The following is a 15,788-nucleotide window of genomic DNA, read 5'->3' as shown; positions in this document are numbered from 1 at the left end:
GGATTCCCCAGAGCCACCTCACCCCTTTAACCCCAGAGGATCCCTGGGAAATGATCTGGAAATAAGCACTTAAGGAAGGAGACTGGCAAACAGTCTCAAACCCCTCATTGCCCCACGTATGCTATGAAAGAAGGAGGCAGAATCCCAGGTATCAGCCATTGGTTTACAGGGAAATCAAGGATCTGTGTAGGGCAGCTAAAGACCATAGGAGGGACTTCCCTTGTTTTAATGGCCTAATGAGGCCCATGTTTACAGCACGTCTTAACTCCCTATGATTTAAAATATATTATGACCATGTTGTTGTCATCTACAGAATACAGAATACTGTGAAAAGGGGGATGGAAGTGTTTACTAAATTGATTAATAGCGACTATGCTAATAATGAGGCAAGAGCGGAATCAACCATCTAGCTGGAGAAGGACAACACAGCCTACCAGATGACCAAGCAGCAGGTATCCCTAGAGAAGTATTGGATGATATCAAAGAGATGGCTTTGCAAGCTTTAAACCAGGTATTGGATGGTAGCATCCCAAATGTGGACTACCTTGGGGGGCTGCAGCTAAAGCTTTAGGACAATCAGACCATCTTGGGTGCCTGTTAAGTAAGCAAACCAATGCTACCTCCCTCACATTGAGTGGCCTGCTCTCAGACATAGAGACCATCAGACATGCCACCTTGAAGAACAGCGATAGAGTTTTTACTCTGGGCACAGGGGCATGTCTGTGTACACTCTGAGGGCATGTGCTGCATGAACCTCTCTGGCCACAAGGAGTCAATCCACAAGAGCATTCAGGTACTTGAATGATTCAAGAAGCTTCAAGTGGAAAAAAAAGACTGGTTCAATAAACTCTTCCAGTCCAAGGGACTAAAGGGTTGAATGATGTCTAGCTAAACCAGGACTATTAATTCTCTTAGTGGTTGTTGTTGTATTGTTAATTTTCCCCTGATTGTTTGAATGCTTTTAGAAAGTCTTACAAAATTCTTTCAGTTCCATCTTTGTTGTAAAACAGAAAGGGGAAAGATACCCAACACAGGCTCCTCATGGACTCCTTGGAGGAGAGCATTGGAGGCCAGAATGGCACAAAAACCTCTCAGAGACTCAGTGAGGAAAGGAAAATCCTTAAAAGTACCTAAAAGTATTCTTAAATCCATAAAGTACCTTAAAAACCTTGAGTATCTCAAGGCATTAATGAGCCCTGCTAAGTTTCAGTACAAAGCTCTCAAGGGACTCGTTAAAGCAGATAATTGGGGCCATGATTGCACAAACCTCTCACAGAGTCTGTATCAAAAGGGAAACATCAAGTACTTTGAAAAAACTCAAGTACCCTAAAGCATAAATGAGCCCCACTGAGTGTTGTTACTGACAAAGCCTCTCCAGGGACTAATTACAGCAGTAATTGGAGGCCATGATTGCACAAACCTTTCAGAGACTCCAAGGCAGAAGCCAAACCCAAAGTCCTTTGAAAAACCTGCACAGAAGCTCCCGGCACAGAGGCAGCTCCTGGCAAGGGCAGCGCTGCAGAGAGACAGCTCTGCCTAGGAGCAGCTCCTGTGCACAGCCCAGCAGGGCTGGGGGCACTGCCCGCAGGCAGCCCGGGTACAGCACAGGGGCACACAGGGGTTAAACTCAGCCTGGGCTGGGAGCACAGAGCAGAGCTCACTCAGGGCTCACTAGAGCAGAAATCAGCCCAGGTTTGAAACAGTCATTCCCTGGCTGTGGGAAGAGAAGCTGCAGTTCCTGCAGGGATCTCCTGGAGCTGGCACATCCCACAGCTTTTAGGACATTTCAGGAGGACTATCAGAGCTGCTCCAGGGCAGGGCTGTGGCCCTAGGGCAGGGCTGGCTTTCCCTGCTGCCCCAGCCCAGGCACAGCCCAAGGCAGCTCCTGTTACCAGGCTCTGCTGCAGGGCTGAGCAGCCGGGGCTGCAGCCAGGGGTGCCCAGGGCTGTCCTGCAGAGCAGGGTCCTGCAGCCCAGGGCGCTGTGCTGGGGCAGGGACTCTGCTGCCTGCCAGGATCAGGTCTCAGCCAGCCCTGGCAGCTGCTCCCAGCGCTGGAGAGAAGCTGTGGGGGGAAGGAGCCACCCTGAGCAGGGCAGGGGCTGCTGCTGAGAGGGGCTGGGTGGGGCAGGGCTGCTCCCAGCTCCAGACCAGCCTGGGCACAGCTCCGGAGGACACTTCTCAAAGAAGGTAAGCCTGGGATTGCTGTAAAGATCAGGAGCTTTCCTGAGAGTGTTTCAATTTCCTTCTTGGACAAAGATGGGAATGTTGGGGTGGTGACAAAAAGATTTTTGTATTTTTTACATTTTTATATATTCATAGCTCTCTAAATTACTATTATAAATTTACAATACTATAATCCTTACTTAACTCTATTAAACTCTTAACTGTATTAAACCACTATTATATTCTTATATAGCTTTAATTCTGAATTAAATCTAGTATGTTTCCTTACCTTTCTCTTAATTACCTGACTGTCTAAATATATTCCTAAAATTCTGTATAGTCCTATTCTTTTACATAGTCCTGAAATACTCTATAGTCTTCTAGGAACTGGACATAAAGGAGCATTTTGGGTTTTGAGAATGAGCAGAATATGAGCAGTCATTATAAAAAGTGAAGGCACAGAAGCCTTTGGACCTACTCCAATGGGTTGACCCAGGGGTGTGTAACTAGGGAAACTGAATCTCCTCTTGGATGTTCCTGTTAAATATCCTAATTATCAACCTTAATAAATTGTTGAAATCAGGAGGTGGGTGTGCCCTTTCCCACTGGGACACCTGGAAGCTTCCAATAAATGTCTGGTTTTTACTTTACTTTACTGTTCTAACGCTGCTGCAAGGGTTTTTGTTTTCTCTTTGGATTATAGACAACAGGGGGATGAGAGAAGCAGAACAGGAATTGTAATCCCAGAATCACAGAACATTCTGAGTTGAAAGGGACACACAGGATCATCAAAGGAATGTTTGAACATTTACAGAGAATCCAGAACTGTAACTTTGGGTGGTCAGTCTCTCTGCTGGGAGCCTCCCAAAGGGCCCTCAGCCACTCCTCAGGCCTGGACAGCAGCAGCATCACCTCTGCAGGGCCCAGCAGGGCTCTCCTGAGCTGCCCTTGCCCAGCTGCACACAGAGCCTGCCCCAGCCAGGGCCCTGCACACAGACAGGTTTCTGTAGGGCCCCAGCCAGGGCACACAGGCTGGGATGGGCTCTGTGAGCGCTGGCAGGGACAAGGCTCCTCTCAGGAGGGAATGTGCAGGCCCAGGGAAATGCTCAGGGAAAGAGAGGGGGCTGAAGAGAGCAGTGCTGGGGGCAGGATGAGGGCACTGTTGGTGTGTGGGAGGTGCCGGGCACAGCTGGGTACAGGAACATTGTCCTGAGTGCCCGGCTGTCTCTGCCTTACCCTCTCAGGCACAGCACCATAACATCTTCTCTTGGTTCTGCCCTGCCCTGATATTGTCACTGTTATCTGCTGCTCTCAGGGAGGCTCTGGCATTTGCAGAAGCTGAGTCAGGCACTGCCCTTGGCATTCCTGCCAGGCAGGGCTGTGTCCATGGGAATGGGGTGTCCAAGCTTCCCTGGCATCTGTGGGGCTGTGGGCAAAGCAGTCCGTGGGAAAGGGGAATGAGCTGAGCCCCCTCCCTGAGATCCCATCAAGGGGACAGCCAGGGATCTCCTTACTGTGCCCTTCCAAGCTCTGAGCTGCCCTCCTGGGTGCAAATCTGTGCCAGAGCCTCTGGGAGTTCCCTGAATGTCCCATGGGGAAGGCCAGAGCTGCAACAGCTGAGGAAATGCTGCTGAGTTTTCCAAGAGAGCTGTGAGTGTCCTTGGCACAAGGAGGTGCAGAGACCTTGCCCAGAGACCTTTAGGGAGGGTGAGACATTCAGGGATCCCTCTGCTCTGGGCAGGGTCTGATTTATCTCAGGGTGACACAGCAGTGTGATTGTGCTCTGATTGCAGCCAAAGATGCAAAGCCAGGGCAGCTGGGAACAAGCCCATCCAGCCTCTCACCTTCCCTGAGCCACAGGGAATCCTTTGCCTCTCTCATCTCTCAGTGGCAAACTCTGAGTGCAGCAGAAATGCTGGGGATTTCTGACCTCAGAGAGCCAGGAATGATGTGTGGGTAGGAAAAAAGTCCTTAAAACAGCTCCTGCAATCCATGTCCTAAAATCCTAGGAGTGCAGATCCTACCAAGCCTATATCCATTCTGAGTGATTCCCCTGAAAAATCCTGAATATCCAGCCTTGTCCCTCTGCCCCATGGCCACAAACCCAGGGCAGTGGGGCAGGGATGGCTCCTCAAGAGCCTCCAGGCACAAGGCTGGCTGCTCCTGGCAAACTCAGCCTGCGTAACTGGAGCTCAGGCAGGGACCCAGGTGAAGGTTTTCCCAGAGAAGGAACAAGGGTGGGTGAGTCCCAGCAAGACAGTCTGCAGGGAATGCCCCAGGTTTGGCTCCAAGCAGCCTCTCCTGACTTATCCGTGTCCTTTCTTCATGAACAGGTCCCCAAGTGCAGCCCCAGCAAATGTCCAACAGCAGCTCCATCAGGCACTTCCCCCTGCTGGCATTGGCAGACACGCGGCAGCTGCAGCTCCTGCACTTCTGCCTCTTGCTGGGCATCTCCCTGGCTGCCCTCCTGGGCAACGGCCTCATCATCAGCGCCATAGCCTGCGGCCACCACCTGCACGCACCCATGTTCTTCTTCCTGCTCAACATGGCCCTCAGCAACCTGGGCTCCATCTGAACCACTGTCCCCAAAGCCATGCACAATTCCCTCTGGGACACCAGGAACATCTACACAGGATGTGCCACACAGCTCTTTTTCTTTTTTTTCTTCATCTCAGCAGAGCTTTTCCTCCTGACTGTCATGTGCTACGACCGCTACGTGTCCATCTGCAAACCCCTGCACTACGGGACCCTCCTGGGCAGCAGAGCTTGTGCCCACATGGCAGCAGCTGCCTGGGCCAGTGCCTTTCTCAATGCTCTGTTGCACACGGCCAATACATTTTCCCTACCCCTGTGCCATGGCAATGCTCTGGGCCAGTTCTTCTGTGAAATCCCACACATCCTCAAGCTCTCCTGCTCACACTCTAATCTCAGGGAACGTGGTCTTCTTTCTGTTACTGTCTTTTTGGTATTTGGTTGTTTTGTGTTCATTGTTTTCTCCTATGTGCACATCTTCAAGGCTGTGCTGAGGATCCCCTCTGAGAAGGGACGGCACAAAGCCTTTTCCACCTGCCTCCCTCACCTGGCCATGGTATCCCTGTTCCTCAGCACTGGCACATTTTCTGACCTGAAGCCCCCCTCCATCTCCTCCCCATCCCTGGATCTGGCTCTGTCAGTTCTGTACTCAGTGGTGCCTCCAGCCCTGAACCCTCTCATCTACAGCCTGAGGAACCAGGAGCTCAAGGCTGCAGTGTGGAGACTGATGACTGGAGGGTTTCAGAAACATTAAAATACTTGCCCGATCCTGCCAATTATGTGGAATAAAAGTAATCTTTGATCTATTTTGTTTCACTGTAGTTTCTTTTTCTTTGTTTTACTTACTATATATTTTCAATAGAAAAAGTTCATTATTTGTGCCATTTCTCATTTTGTTTCTCTCCACCTTCCCTGTGGCCACAGACTATGTCAATGAGGGGCTGCCCCCCCGGTGTATTTAATGGAACTAAAGGATCTCCCAGCAAAATTTTCTGCAGAGATGCCCTTTTTTTTCCTTCTCTGGGGATGCAGCAGCAATGTCTGTGTGCAGAGCTGGGGCAGATCAGGGCTGGCCCAGCAGCTGTGCCCAGCAGCAGCAGCACTTGGTGTTGCCAGTGCTGCTGCCGTGGCCCTGCCCTGCTGCCCTGGTGGCCCTGGTGTTGCTGCAGGGCCTGAGTGCTCTGGGGGCTGGGCACAGACCTGGGGGTGGCAGTGCCAGGGCTGCAGCAGGGACAGGCCATGGGCACTGCTGGGGCAGCGCTGATGCCTCAGCCCAGGGTCTGGGAGCTCCAAGCTCCTTGCCCAGGCTCTCTCAAGAACACACCCAGGCCAATGCTCAGCACAGAAAAGCCCCATGAGCAGCCCCAGGCTGGCCGTGGGCAGGCTGGCGGCAAACAGCATGGCTGGGACTCTGCAAGGGCCCTGGGGCAGATGGGAAGGAGCAGCAGAGCAGGGGCTGATCCATCCCCAGTGCGCTGCACAGCCCAGGGCAGCATCCCAGAGCGTCCTGATGGAGCTGCCAACAACATCCCCCCTCTGCAGCCCTGGCCTCTCCCCCAGCTCACACAGGTGCCCCATCCTTGCAGGCACAGACACAGCAGCACTGCCTCAGGAGCCCCTGTTTGCATTGCACAGAGCAGGGGGAGCACCCCCATGCTGTTGGTGTGGGGACATGAACATGAGGGAGCACGAATGCCATCAGCCCCTGGGGCCAGCAAGGGCTGGTGGACACCAGGGAAACCACTCAGCTTTGTCCTGGCCTCTGCAGTCAGCCAGAAAGTTTGTTCCCATCAGCTGGGAGTTTCCTCTCCCACTGCAGACACTGTTGCTCAGAGCCTGGGCTGCCTGGCAGGCAACCCCCAAACAGCCCTGAGCACTTCCTTGGCTTCACCTTTGCTTTCTTTACTCTTCCTACTACAAATCTCTTCCTATAACACAGCCTTGTTCCCTGCCCTGCAAACAGCCAATCCCTGTTTGCCCTTCCCTCTCTGGCCCCACTCCCCATTGCAGTTCCTTACTTGGAGCAGGATCATCCTACAAGTGCTGCAGGAATTGTCTGCAGGCTCCTGGAGTGCCTGGTGCTGCTCCCTTGCCAGAGGCACCCCAGGCCAGGGGGGCACATCTGGGCTGCTGTGTCTGGCTCTGGGGCTCCCTGTTCTGGGCAGTGAGGAGGAGCTGCAGAGGCTCTGCAGGACTGACAGGATGGGCTTTGGGGCTGTGAGGAGAAGCTGAGGGACCTGGGCTGCTGGAGCTTCTGAAGAGGAGGCCCAGGACTCATCCTGCAACTGCTCCAAGGGTGGTTTCAGAGAATCCCAGAATCAGCAAGGTTGGAAAAGTCTTTGGAGATCATCAAGTCCAGCCTGTGCTCTGACTCCACCTTGTCTGCCCTGGGCCTACTCTTCTCCAGGATAAACAACCCCAGCTGCTCCCTCAGCCACTCCTCACAGGACTTGTGTTCCAGACTCCTCCCCAGCCTTGTTGTACTTCTCTGGACATGCTCCAGCCCATCCATGTGCTTCCTAAATTTGGGGACCCAGAACTGGACACAGCACTTGAGGTGCTGCCCAACCAGTGCCCAGCACAGGTGAAGAATCACTGCCCTGCTCCTGCTGGCCACACCATTCCTGAGCCAGGCCAGGAGCCATTGGCCTTCTTGCCCACCTGGACACTCTGCTGGCTCATGTCCAGTCTGCTGTCCTTCAGTCCCGGCAGGTCCCTTTCTGCCTGGCTGTTGTCCAGTCACTCTGTCCACAGCCTGTAGCACTGCAGAGGTTGTTGTGGCCAAAGTGCAGGACCTGACACTTGGATTTGTTAAACCTGACCTTGTTGTATTTGGGCCCTGGATCCAGCCTGTCCAGGGCCCTTTACAGAGCCCTCCTACCCTACAGCTGATCCACACTCCCAGATATCTTGGTGTCACCACGGTTCCATTTGGCCCCAGAGTGTCCTAATTGTCTCCATTATTTCATGAGGCCTCCCAGTGTCACAATGTCCCTTTGGTTCCATGGGACCCCATGGTGTCACAAAGTCCCTTGGATCCTTGAGCCCCACAGTGTCACAATGGCCTCTTGGTCCCAAGGGCCACCATGGTGTCAAACATCTTTCCTTCATTCCAGGAGTCCCTGAGGAGCAGCACTGGCCCCTTGCTTCCATGGGGCCCTGCAGTGTCACAATGGCCCCATCATGACACCAGGTCCAGCTCCGTCACAATGCTCTGCATGGTTCCACAAGGCCCTGCAGGGTCACAGTGGCCTCTTGGTTCCAGGAGGCCTCAGATTGCCACAATGAATTCCTTGGTGCTTTAGTGTCACAATGGAGCCCTGGCAACACAAGATCCTGCCGTGTCACCAGGGATCGGTTCCATGGGGCACCACAGTGTCACAATTGTTCCCTCAGTTCCCAGAGTCCTTGCAATGCTGCAATGTCTACTTGATTCCATTTTCCCTACACTCTCCCAAGGGTCTCCTTGGTTCCACAGTAGCACAATGGCCCCTTGGTTCCACAAGGCTCTGCAGTGTCCCAGTGGCCTCTGTGGTTCCAGCAGGACCCAGACTGTCTGTCACCATGGACTCCTTGCTTCCATTCAGCCCCACAGTGTCACAATGGCCCCTTGGCTCTGTGTTGCCATGTCACACACAGTGTCACCATTGTCTCCTTAGTGCTACCAGGCCCCTTGCTTAGTGTCACAATGGCCCCTTGCTTCCCCAGGGCCTTTCTTAGTGTCACAATCATCAGAGAATCAACCAGGCTGCAAAAGACCTTGGAGAGCATCAAGTCCAACCCGGAACCCAACATCATCTTTTCACCCAGACCATGGCACTGAGTGCCACATCCAGTCTTTCCTTATACACTTCCAGGGATGGTATCTTACCTGTTCCTGATCCATAGGATTCTCAGGGTTTGGATGAGGGAAATTGTGGGTAAGTGGTGGGGACAAAGCGTTACTGATCGTCAGCTTTAAAGCTCTTGATTTTAATATTTATTCAGACTGCATGAGAAGGTGCTGGGGTCAATATCAATTGGACATTGCTGAAATCATTCTATAAACAGGAAAAAAATTTAACAGGATAAATCAGTTTTCATTGTTTTCAATACAGTATATTCAGTTTGAATACACTTCAGAAATGTGTCTAATTAACCACGAAAGAATTGAAAACCTAGAGTATTCCCTGTGGCTTTTCTTGTTCAGGTGTTTTGAACAAATGTTTATGAGCCTTTTCCAGTGAATTCCTGAACTGAAGAGCTCAAGAAAGAAGAGGCCTCTGCAGGAGGAAAATTCATCATCAAACTCCGAGTGGCTGAGAACCAATCCCCATCAGAGCAGCAATGAACAGAAATGGGCACAGCTTTGTGGCTGCCCCAGCTTTGGCATGGGCCCTGGGCCTGTGGCAGGAGCAGCTCTTGAGGGCCCCAAGGCCGCGGCTCTTGTGCTGCCCTGGGCAGATGGGATAGCAGCAGGGGCTACAGAGCCGTCAGCACCTCAGCCTGAGGGGAGCAGGGCAGCCAGGGAGCCTCCTTTGGCCTTGGCCCAGCCCCTTCCCCCATGGTGGGGCTGAGTCCTGCGGCAGCTGCAGCTGCTGCTGTGCCCTTGCCAGGGGCTGAGGCCGTGGGGGCCAGTGCCCAGAGCAGCCTGGCCTGAGCAGAGCTGTGGGGCCAGAGCTGGGCTGGGCTGGGCTGGGGAGAGGCCCTTGGTGCTGCCCAGAGCTCAGGGCAGCTGGCAGAGCTTGCAGGGAGCTGGGCTGGGCTCAGATACCCTGGCCCAGAAATCATCAGTGTCTATCTCAGCCTGACTGAGCGTGCAGGGGCAGGACTCAGGCCAGGCCTTGTGGGGCAGGGCCAGCGCCTGTGCAAGGCATTGCAAACAGGCATGTGGCCCAGAGAGGAGGCTGCTCTGTGCCCTTGGTGGCATGGGCAGAGCAGGGAGGGGGCCCAGGACATTTGTCAGTGCCAGCCTCTGTCCCCATGCATTGGCAGCCATGGCTGCTGAGCCCAGCTTTGGCCTGGGCTGAGTTTGTCTGTGGCCCAGCTCCATCCTCCTGCAGGGCTCAGGGCCTGTTCCCGGCCATGGCCAGCCCTGGCTGCCTCTCTGCTGGCCCAGAGGGTGGCAGAGCCCGGGGCAGGGCTGTCTATGCAGCCCCACAGGTCCTACGGGCTCTGCAGGAGCTGGCAGAGGCTGTCCAGCAGGGAGGCCATGGGGCACAGAGCCCCAAGGCTGCTGTGGGCACCACGGCACAGGGGCCGTTCCCAGCCGCAATGCTCCTGGCCTGGGCTGGGCCTGCACAGGGGCTGGGCCACCATGGCTGGGCCAGCACAGGGCTACAAAGGGGCCATGCAGCCGCTGCTGGGGCTGACAGCAAGGCCAGGCACACACAAGCAATTGCTGAGCATGGCCTGCACTGGCCAGGCCTGACTGTGCCAAAGACAGAGCTCAGCTGCCCTTAGGGGCTGCAGCAACATTCCAGAGCCCAAAGAGCCTCCATGGCTGTGCTGGAGACCAAGGCTGCAGGAGGGAAATGCAGGGCTGCTGCGCGATGGGGAGGACATTGAATTCCAGCACACACCTCAGCTCTCTGATGATCCCGGCACCATGCTGGGCCCTGTTGCAGACTGGAGCAGAGCAGATGTTGATGGGACAGGAGCCCTGCGAAGCTGTCAGGGACCTGCAGCTTGCAAGGTGCTCTGCTCTCCTTCAGGTGCTCTCTGAGAGATCTAATCCCAGCTGGGCACCTCAGGGCACAAGTGGCGCTGCATGTTCATGGGCACACAGCTGATGTCTGCCTGGAAAGGGGCACAGGTTTTAATACCTGTTAGTTTCCTAATATACAAGCAAATCTTTATTATCTGACTCACTTGAGTACTTTTAGGAGATGGTATATTTTTCCACAAGGAACAGGAATTTTCTGGATCTACTGGATTCTTGTTGTGATTCCAGGAAAAAATATCAGTCTTCTTCTCTATGTTAGTCACCAACATTTAGTCTAATATTTCATTATCTTCTTCCTTTGGGTGTTTCCAGCTCTCCTGTTTAAATGGCCATGTCTAAGGACATCTCTTCACTCGACCAGCCTGATCTATGACCTTCCCATTGATCCCAGATTTTCTTCTTCAGATGTTCTCTGGTCATTCAAGCACCTCTCAACTGAATGGCTTCATGCTTCGAACTTCAGGGAGTTGTTCAGACATTCTGATGTTCAAATATATATCACATTAGACAACAATCTAATTGTCATTATATCTATCACAGAATTACATTTTCTTATGTCTCTGTCTAAAACTGTTCCAGAACAGAGATCCCCTGGGGATGGTGGACGTGTCAAATGCTGCTGGGACATCACAAAGAGCTGAAGTAAGAGCTGTGATGGTTGTTAAACTGTTCAAATGTTCAAATTGTGTTTGTTGGTAAGAAACCTTCCTGTGCCTCTGAGTGTCACCACTCCCTGAGCCCAAAGGACACAAACCTGATGAGTTGTGGTTCCCACTGCAGGGGCACTTGGACCTTGGCTCTGCACAGGAGAGCTCTTCATCCCCTTTCTCTCTTCTCCTCCCTCTGGGCATGGAGGGAGCTCCTGACTTTAGCCTGTGACTCGTGTGTGCAAAGAGCAAATCTGGGCAGAATTGGGGCAGGAAGGGTTTGGGGGGACCTTGGGATCTGTGCTGGGCACAGAAAGTGTTTTCCATTGCTCTGAGACTGTCTGCTGTGGAAAGTGGATTTAATATCCAGCAGAGGAATGAGTTTTGCATTTGATGGACCTGTGACTTGCCTTGGCTTTGTTGGCAGACAAGAAATGAACATCCCTCTGTGTCTCGGGCAGCTCCTTCTCCAAGGAAAGCAGGTGGGAGTTGGAGCCAAGGAGCTGAAAGCTGCAGGTGCAGCCTGGGCTGGAGGGAGCTCAGATTTGCACAAGGCTGCTCTGAGTGCCAGGGCTTGGATGGGGGAAATGGTGGGGTGGGGGTAAGGACAGAGTCTGATTGATTGTCAGCCATGAAGGGTCTTGACTTTCATATCTATTCAAACTGCATGAGGAGGTACTTGGATTCAGTGTCAGCTGGAGATTGCATGTATCAATAAATTAACAGGGAGAAGAAACCTAAATTGGACCTAGGAAATCCTTTCTCACTGTCTCTTTAAATAGAATCTATTCAATTTGAATACACTACTGGAATTCGTCTAATTAACCACAAAAGATTTGGAAATTAAAATCAAATGATTCCCAGAGGCTTGGCTTGTTTAGGTGTTCTCAATGTTAATGAGCCCTGGGACACTGAATTGCTGCATTGAAGAGCTGAAGGCTGAACAAGCCTCTGCAGCAGGAAAATTCAGCAGCAGCCTCCAAGATGCTGAGGATGTCAGCAGCCCCCACTGAGGCCATCCCTGCCCAGAGACCGTGGAGGAATGGGCAGACAAGGAGAGCGTCCCTGGGGCTGGGGCAGCACAACTCAGAGGCAGCAGCGGCTCCAGCTGGGCAATGGAGTGTGGAATGTGGCTGGGAAAGCCCTGCCTGGGCTGTGCCAAGCAGGACACACAAGCCCTGACTGCCATTCCCCAAACAATTCTCTCAAGGAAACATTTAAAAGGAATTACAGTTGTTTGTGTACTCTGAGTTGGACTCCCTGAAGAAATACCAATAAGAGATTCTCAGGAGCCCAAACCAACCAAACAGCCTTTACTAGCAGCTTTAGAAAATCAGAGAAACTTTGGCAAAGGGTTAATGATAACATTGTAGTGGTTTTGGTTTGTTAATTTAAGATTTTTTCCATCTTGAGATTTCTTAATTAATGGATTGATGAGTGTGGTCGGTTTTAGTGTCGGTTAATTATTTATGTGTTTATTTTGTTGTGAGATAGAATTACGAGAAAGGTAAAGCAGACTTAAAATTTTAAAAGGGTTTAAAGAAAATTTTATTAAAAGCAATTAAAAGAAAAAAGGTAGTAAGAATTAAAATAAATTCTTTAGAACACTTTTTTTTCTTTACAATATTTTTTTAACCTGACAATATAAAGAAACTAAACTTAAAATTTCTAGTGGTTTACTATTTCTAGAATTGTCTTTTTTTTTAATTTTAGGATGATAAGTTTTTCTTGTTAAGATTATGGAGGTTTTTTACAGGAGGAAATTTTTTTTTTGTGGTACTTAATTTTGTCATGGATAACAGTTGTCTGGGGAACTTCATTATTGTGAAGTTGTCTTTATAGCTACAAGCTTTTTTACAGCTTGTTGATGGGCCATGTTGACTTGTGGGGTATTGTTTTAAAGATGAGTTGTAATAAAGTTTTTATTATTTACTTTTTAAATTATTTTTATTTCTGGGAATAGAGATCTTCTCTTGGGGATACTGAATTACTTCTTTTTTTCCTGTTTAAACTTCTCATAAAATTGCAGTTTTTTTAATATTTGTTTATTTTAGCATGGAGGTTTTTGTTTGATACAAATTTGAATTTTTAAAATAGTTTTGTGAAGAAAAAGAGTTTTTTCTTTATAGTTTATAAAAGGATTTTAGTTTTAAGATTAAGGTATTTTTTTCTTTCTTTTAAATTAGGATTTCATTTCTTCTTTACTGACTTTGATGGTTTTATTTTTTTTTTATATATGCTTGCATTTTGTTTTTTCTTTAACTCGAGGGAGGATTGAAGTATTGAAAGGGTTAACATCTGACCTGCCAGTAACTTGTGGTGGAAGTCGTGGTTGTGTTGTGCTACAATTGGTTTTATGGTTGGTTTTGGCTTTTTTTATGTTTAAGTTTTTAGTTGTAAGGTTATTTTGTATGGGTTGTAGGTTATAGGGGTTTTTTGTTTTAGTTGTGTTGGGGGGAGGGGACTTGGTAAGATTTCAATAGCTGTGCCTTGCTTTGTTCTGGTTGGGGTTTTGTAGCCTCTTGTTTTCCTGTTTGGGAGTTGTTGGGGTTTGGTTTGGTTAGAATGTGGAGAGGGACAGCCTGGGGAGGGGAGAAGGGGCTCAGCCCATGGCAGGGTTGCTTGGTTTGGTTTGGTTTGGTTTGGTTTGGTTTGGTTTGGTTTGGTTGAGATGGGGGCCAGGGCCAGGGCCCACTGCTTCTTTGTTGACTGGAAAAGAAAGAGGAGGTTCCTGGACTTTTTCATCTTTAACATTTCTGTTTCACAGAGACGTGTTCATTATCTTAGTGGTTTAACAGATTGTCACTTACACGAAAATGTTTTACTTTTTAAAATTCTTCTCATCTCAAATCACAACAGACATTAAGTCAACATAAAACACTTCTCAAAGCATTGACTTGAGCCATTCAACTTCACAAATTCTAAGCCTGTTCCATTTAATATTAATCGAAATTTGCAGGAGCACAGAAACAGAAGACACAGAAAGAGAGCAAGGCAAAAAGATGCAGAGAAGCACACATACAGTTACCAACTCCTGGATTCCAGCACTGTTCAGGTGGAAATTCCAAGAGGAGGTAGGGTCAAGATGTGTGCTTGCCTTGTGGTCAGTCTTCAATACCACTTGGTCTTCCTGGGCCCTTCCCCCAGGTGGGCCTTGGGCTCGTTTGGTCCCTCAGGAGTTGGGCTGGGAGCTGCAGAGGCGGCTGTGGAGCATTGCCTGTGCTGTGCCAGGGACTGGCAGACACTGCTGGGCTGGGATAGAGGCTCTGGGGGGATTGGGGTTCCAGGGCAGGGCAGGGCTGGACCTGCCCCTTCCTCCCTCACATATGAAATGTGTTGAGCCAAAAATCTCCTCCAGTCTGACACAACAGGCAATGTTGGAGGTGGAACCCCAGTTCTGGCCATGGGCGCCTGAAAGAGAACGGCAGTTCTTTTCCATAGGAAGGAAAGCACAGAGACCTAGTGTTTGGAAGGCTGGTGAGAGCCTCACTGGGCCAAGGCTAGCCAGACTTGTCAGGAATGGTAGATTTTGTCTGGGAGCAGTCTTTGGATTTAGGGAATTTTGGAGGTGAAAACACAATCTCGGCCATGGACACCTGGAGAAGCAGGACAGTCCTTTCCCATGGGAAGGAAAGCGCAGAGATTTCTCCAATGTTTTGGGGACAGATGGGAAGTGACCCTTGTGAAACCACTGCAGCCAGATTTGTACTGGCAATATTCCTACAGGAACAATCCCTGGATATAAGGAAATTCGGAGGAGAAATCCCAAATCTGACCATGGGTTCCTGGAGGAGAAGGAGAGTTCTTTTCCATAGTGAGACAGAGTAGAGATCCATTCTGAATTAGGTGAAGTGTCTAGCAGCGGTGAAAAGTCTGTGAGGCCAAAGCTGAAGGAAAACTCGCATGCTGAGACAGCAAGGAGACAGAGAAAGAAAAACAGAAAAGACCATGAGGTCAATTTGCCCCCGACCTAGGAATTCCTTTGATAAAGAAGAACTGGCGATAAATGTCACACGGAATGAATATGTATGAACCTGTTGTGAAACTGTATGCATATGCATTTGGAAGGGGGATAAAAGGAGACCTGAGATCTTCAGGGGTACGCATGCCTTTTGAGGAGAATTTTCTCTGTATGCGTACAGCGCCGTAAATAAACATAATGAGTTTTACAACTTTTATAAAGTTGTGAGGTTTCTTCTTTTCCCCAAAACATTATGGCGCGCCAGGCAGGAGTTCTCTGTCCCCGCAGGGGCGGCGGGGATAGACGGACCTCCAAGGCGCGCCCTAGGATTTTTTTCCTGGTGGGGCTCCGCTTGTCTCAACTTGCCACCTGCGAGGACAGACAATGACCCGCTGGCCTGCGGAGGAAGATACGGTATGTACTGAGGGGCCCCCAGGGGAGGGAAAGGAGAGCAAGGGAGTAAACCACCCAGAGACGTCTGGGTTCAGCTGATGGAGCAGCTGTATTAGAGACGGGGTTCATCGTTCTGATAGAGCGGAACCGCTAGAGGCTCTGGGGGTGAGCTGGGTGAACCCGTGTATGTGTGTGTTGGGGGTTCATTGTTCTGATAGAGCAGAACTGCTGAGCCCATGTGTGTTTTGTTTGTGTGTGTGTGTGATGCCTGGACACTGTGTTGCTGTATGGTTAATGTGTGCATTGTGTGGTCAGTGCACTGTGTTTCTAATCATGCAAGTGTTTAAGTGTATGGTGTATAAAAGAGAGTAGATGTACAGTGCTCTAC

The 15,788-nt window shown here is 50.4% G+C and overlaps 1 pseudogene; it reads left to right on the top strand.

Annotated features, from left to right (window-relative positions):
- The first annotated feature begins 4,687 nt into the window (after positions 1 to 4,687).
- Positions 4,688 to 15,788, top strand: part of LOC128948217 (olfactory receptor 14J1-like) — a 57,247-nt pseudogene continuing 46,146 nt past the window's right edge.

This window comes from Melozone crissalis, unplaced genomic scaffold (assembly GCF_028551555.1).
Source record: "Melozone crissalis strain CALT ecotype California unplaced genomic scaffold, PUWL_Pcris_2 ptg000115l_1, whole genome shotgun sequence".
Taxonomy (NCBI): domain Eukaryota; kingdom Metazoa; phylum Chordata; class Aves; order Passeriformes; family Passerellidae; genus Melozone; species Melozone crissalis.
This window is presented reverse-complemented; position numbering and strand designations above follow the sequence as displayed.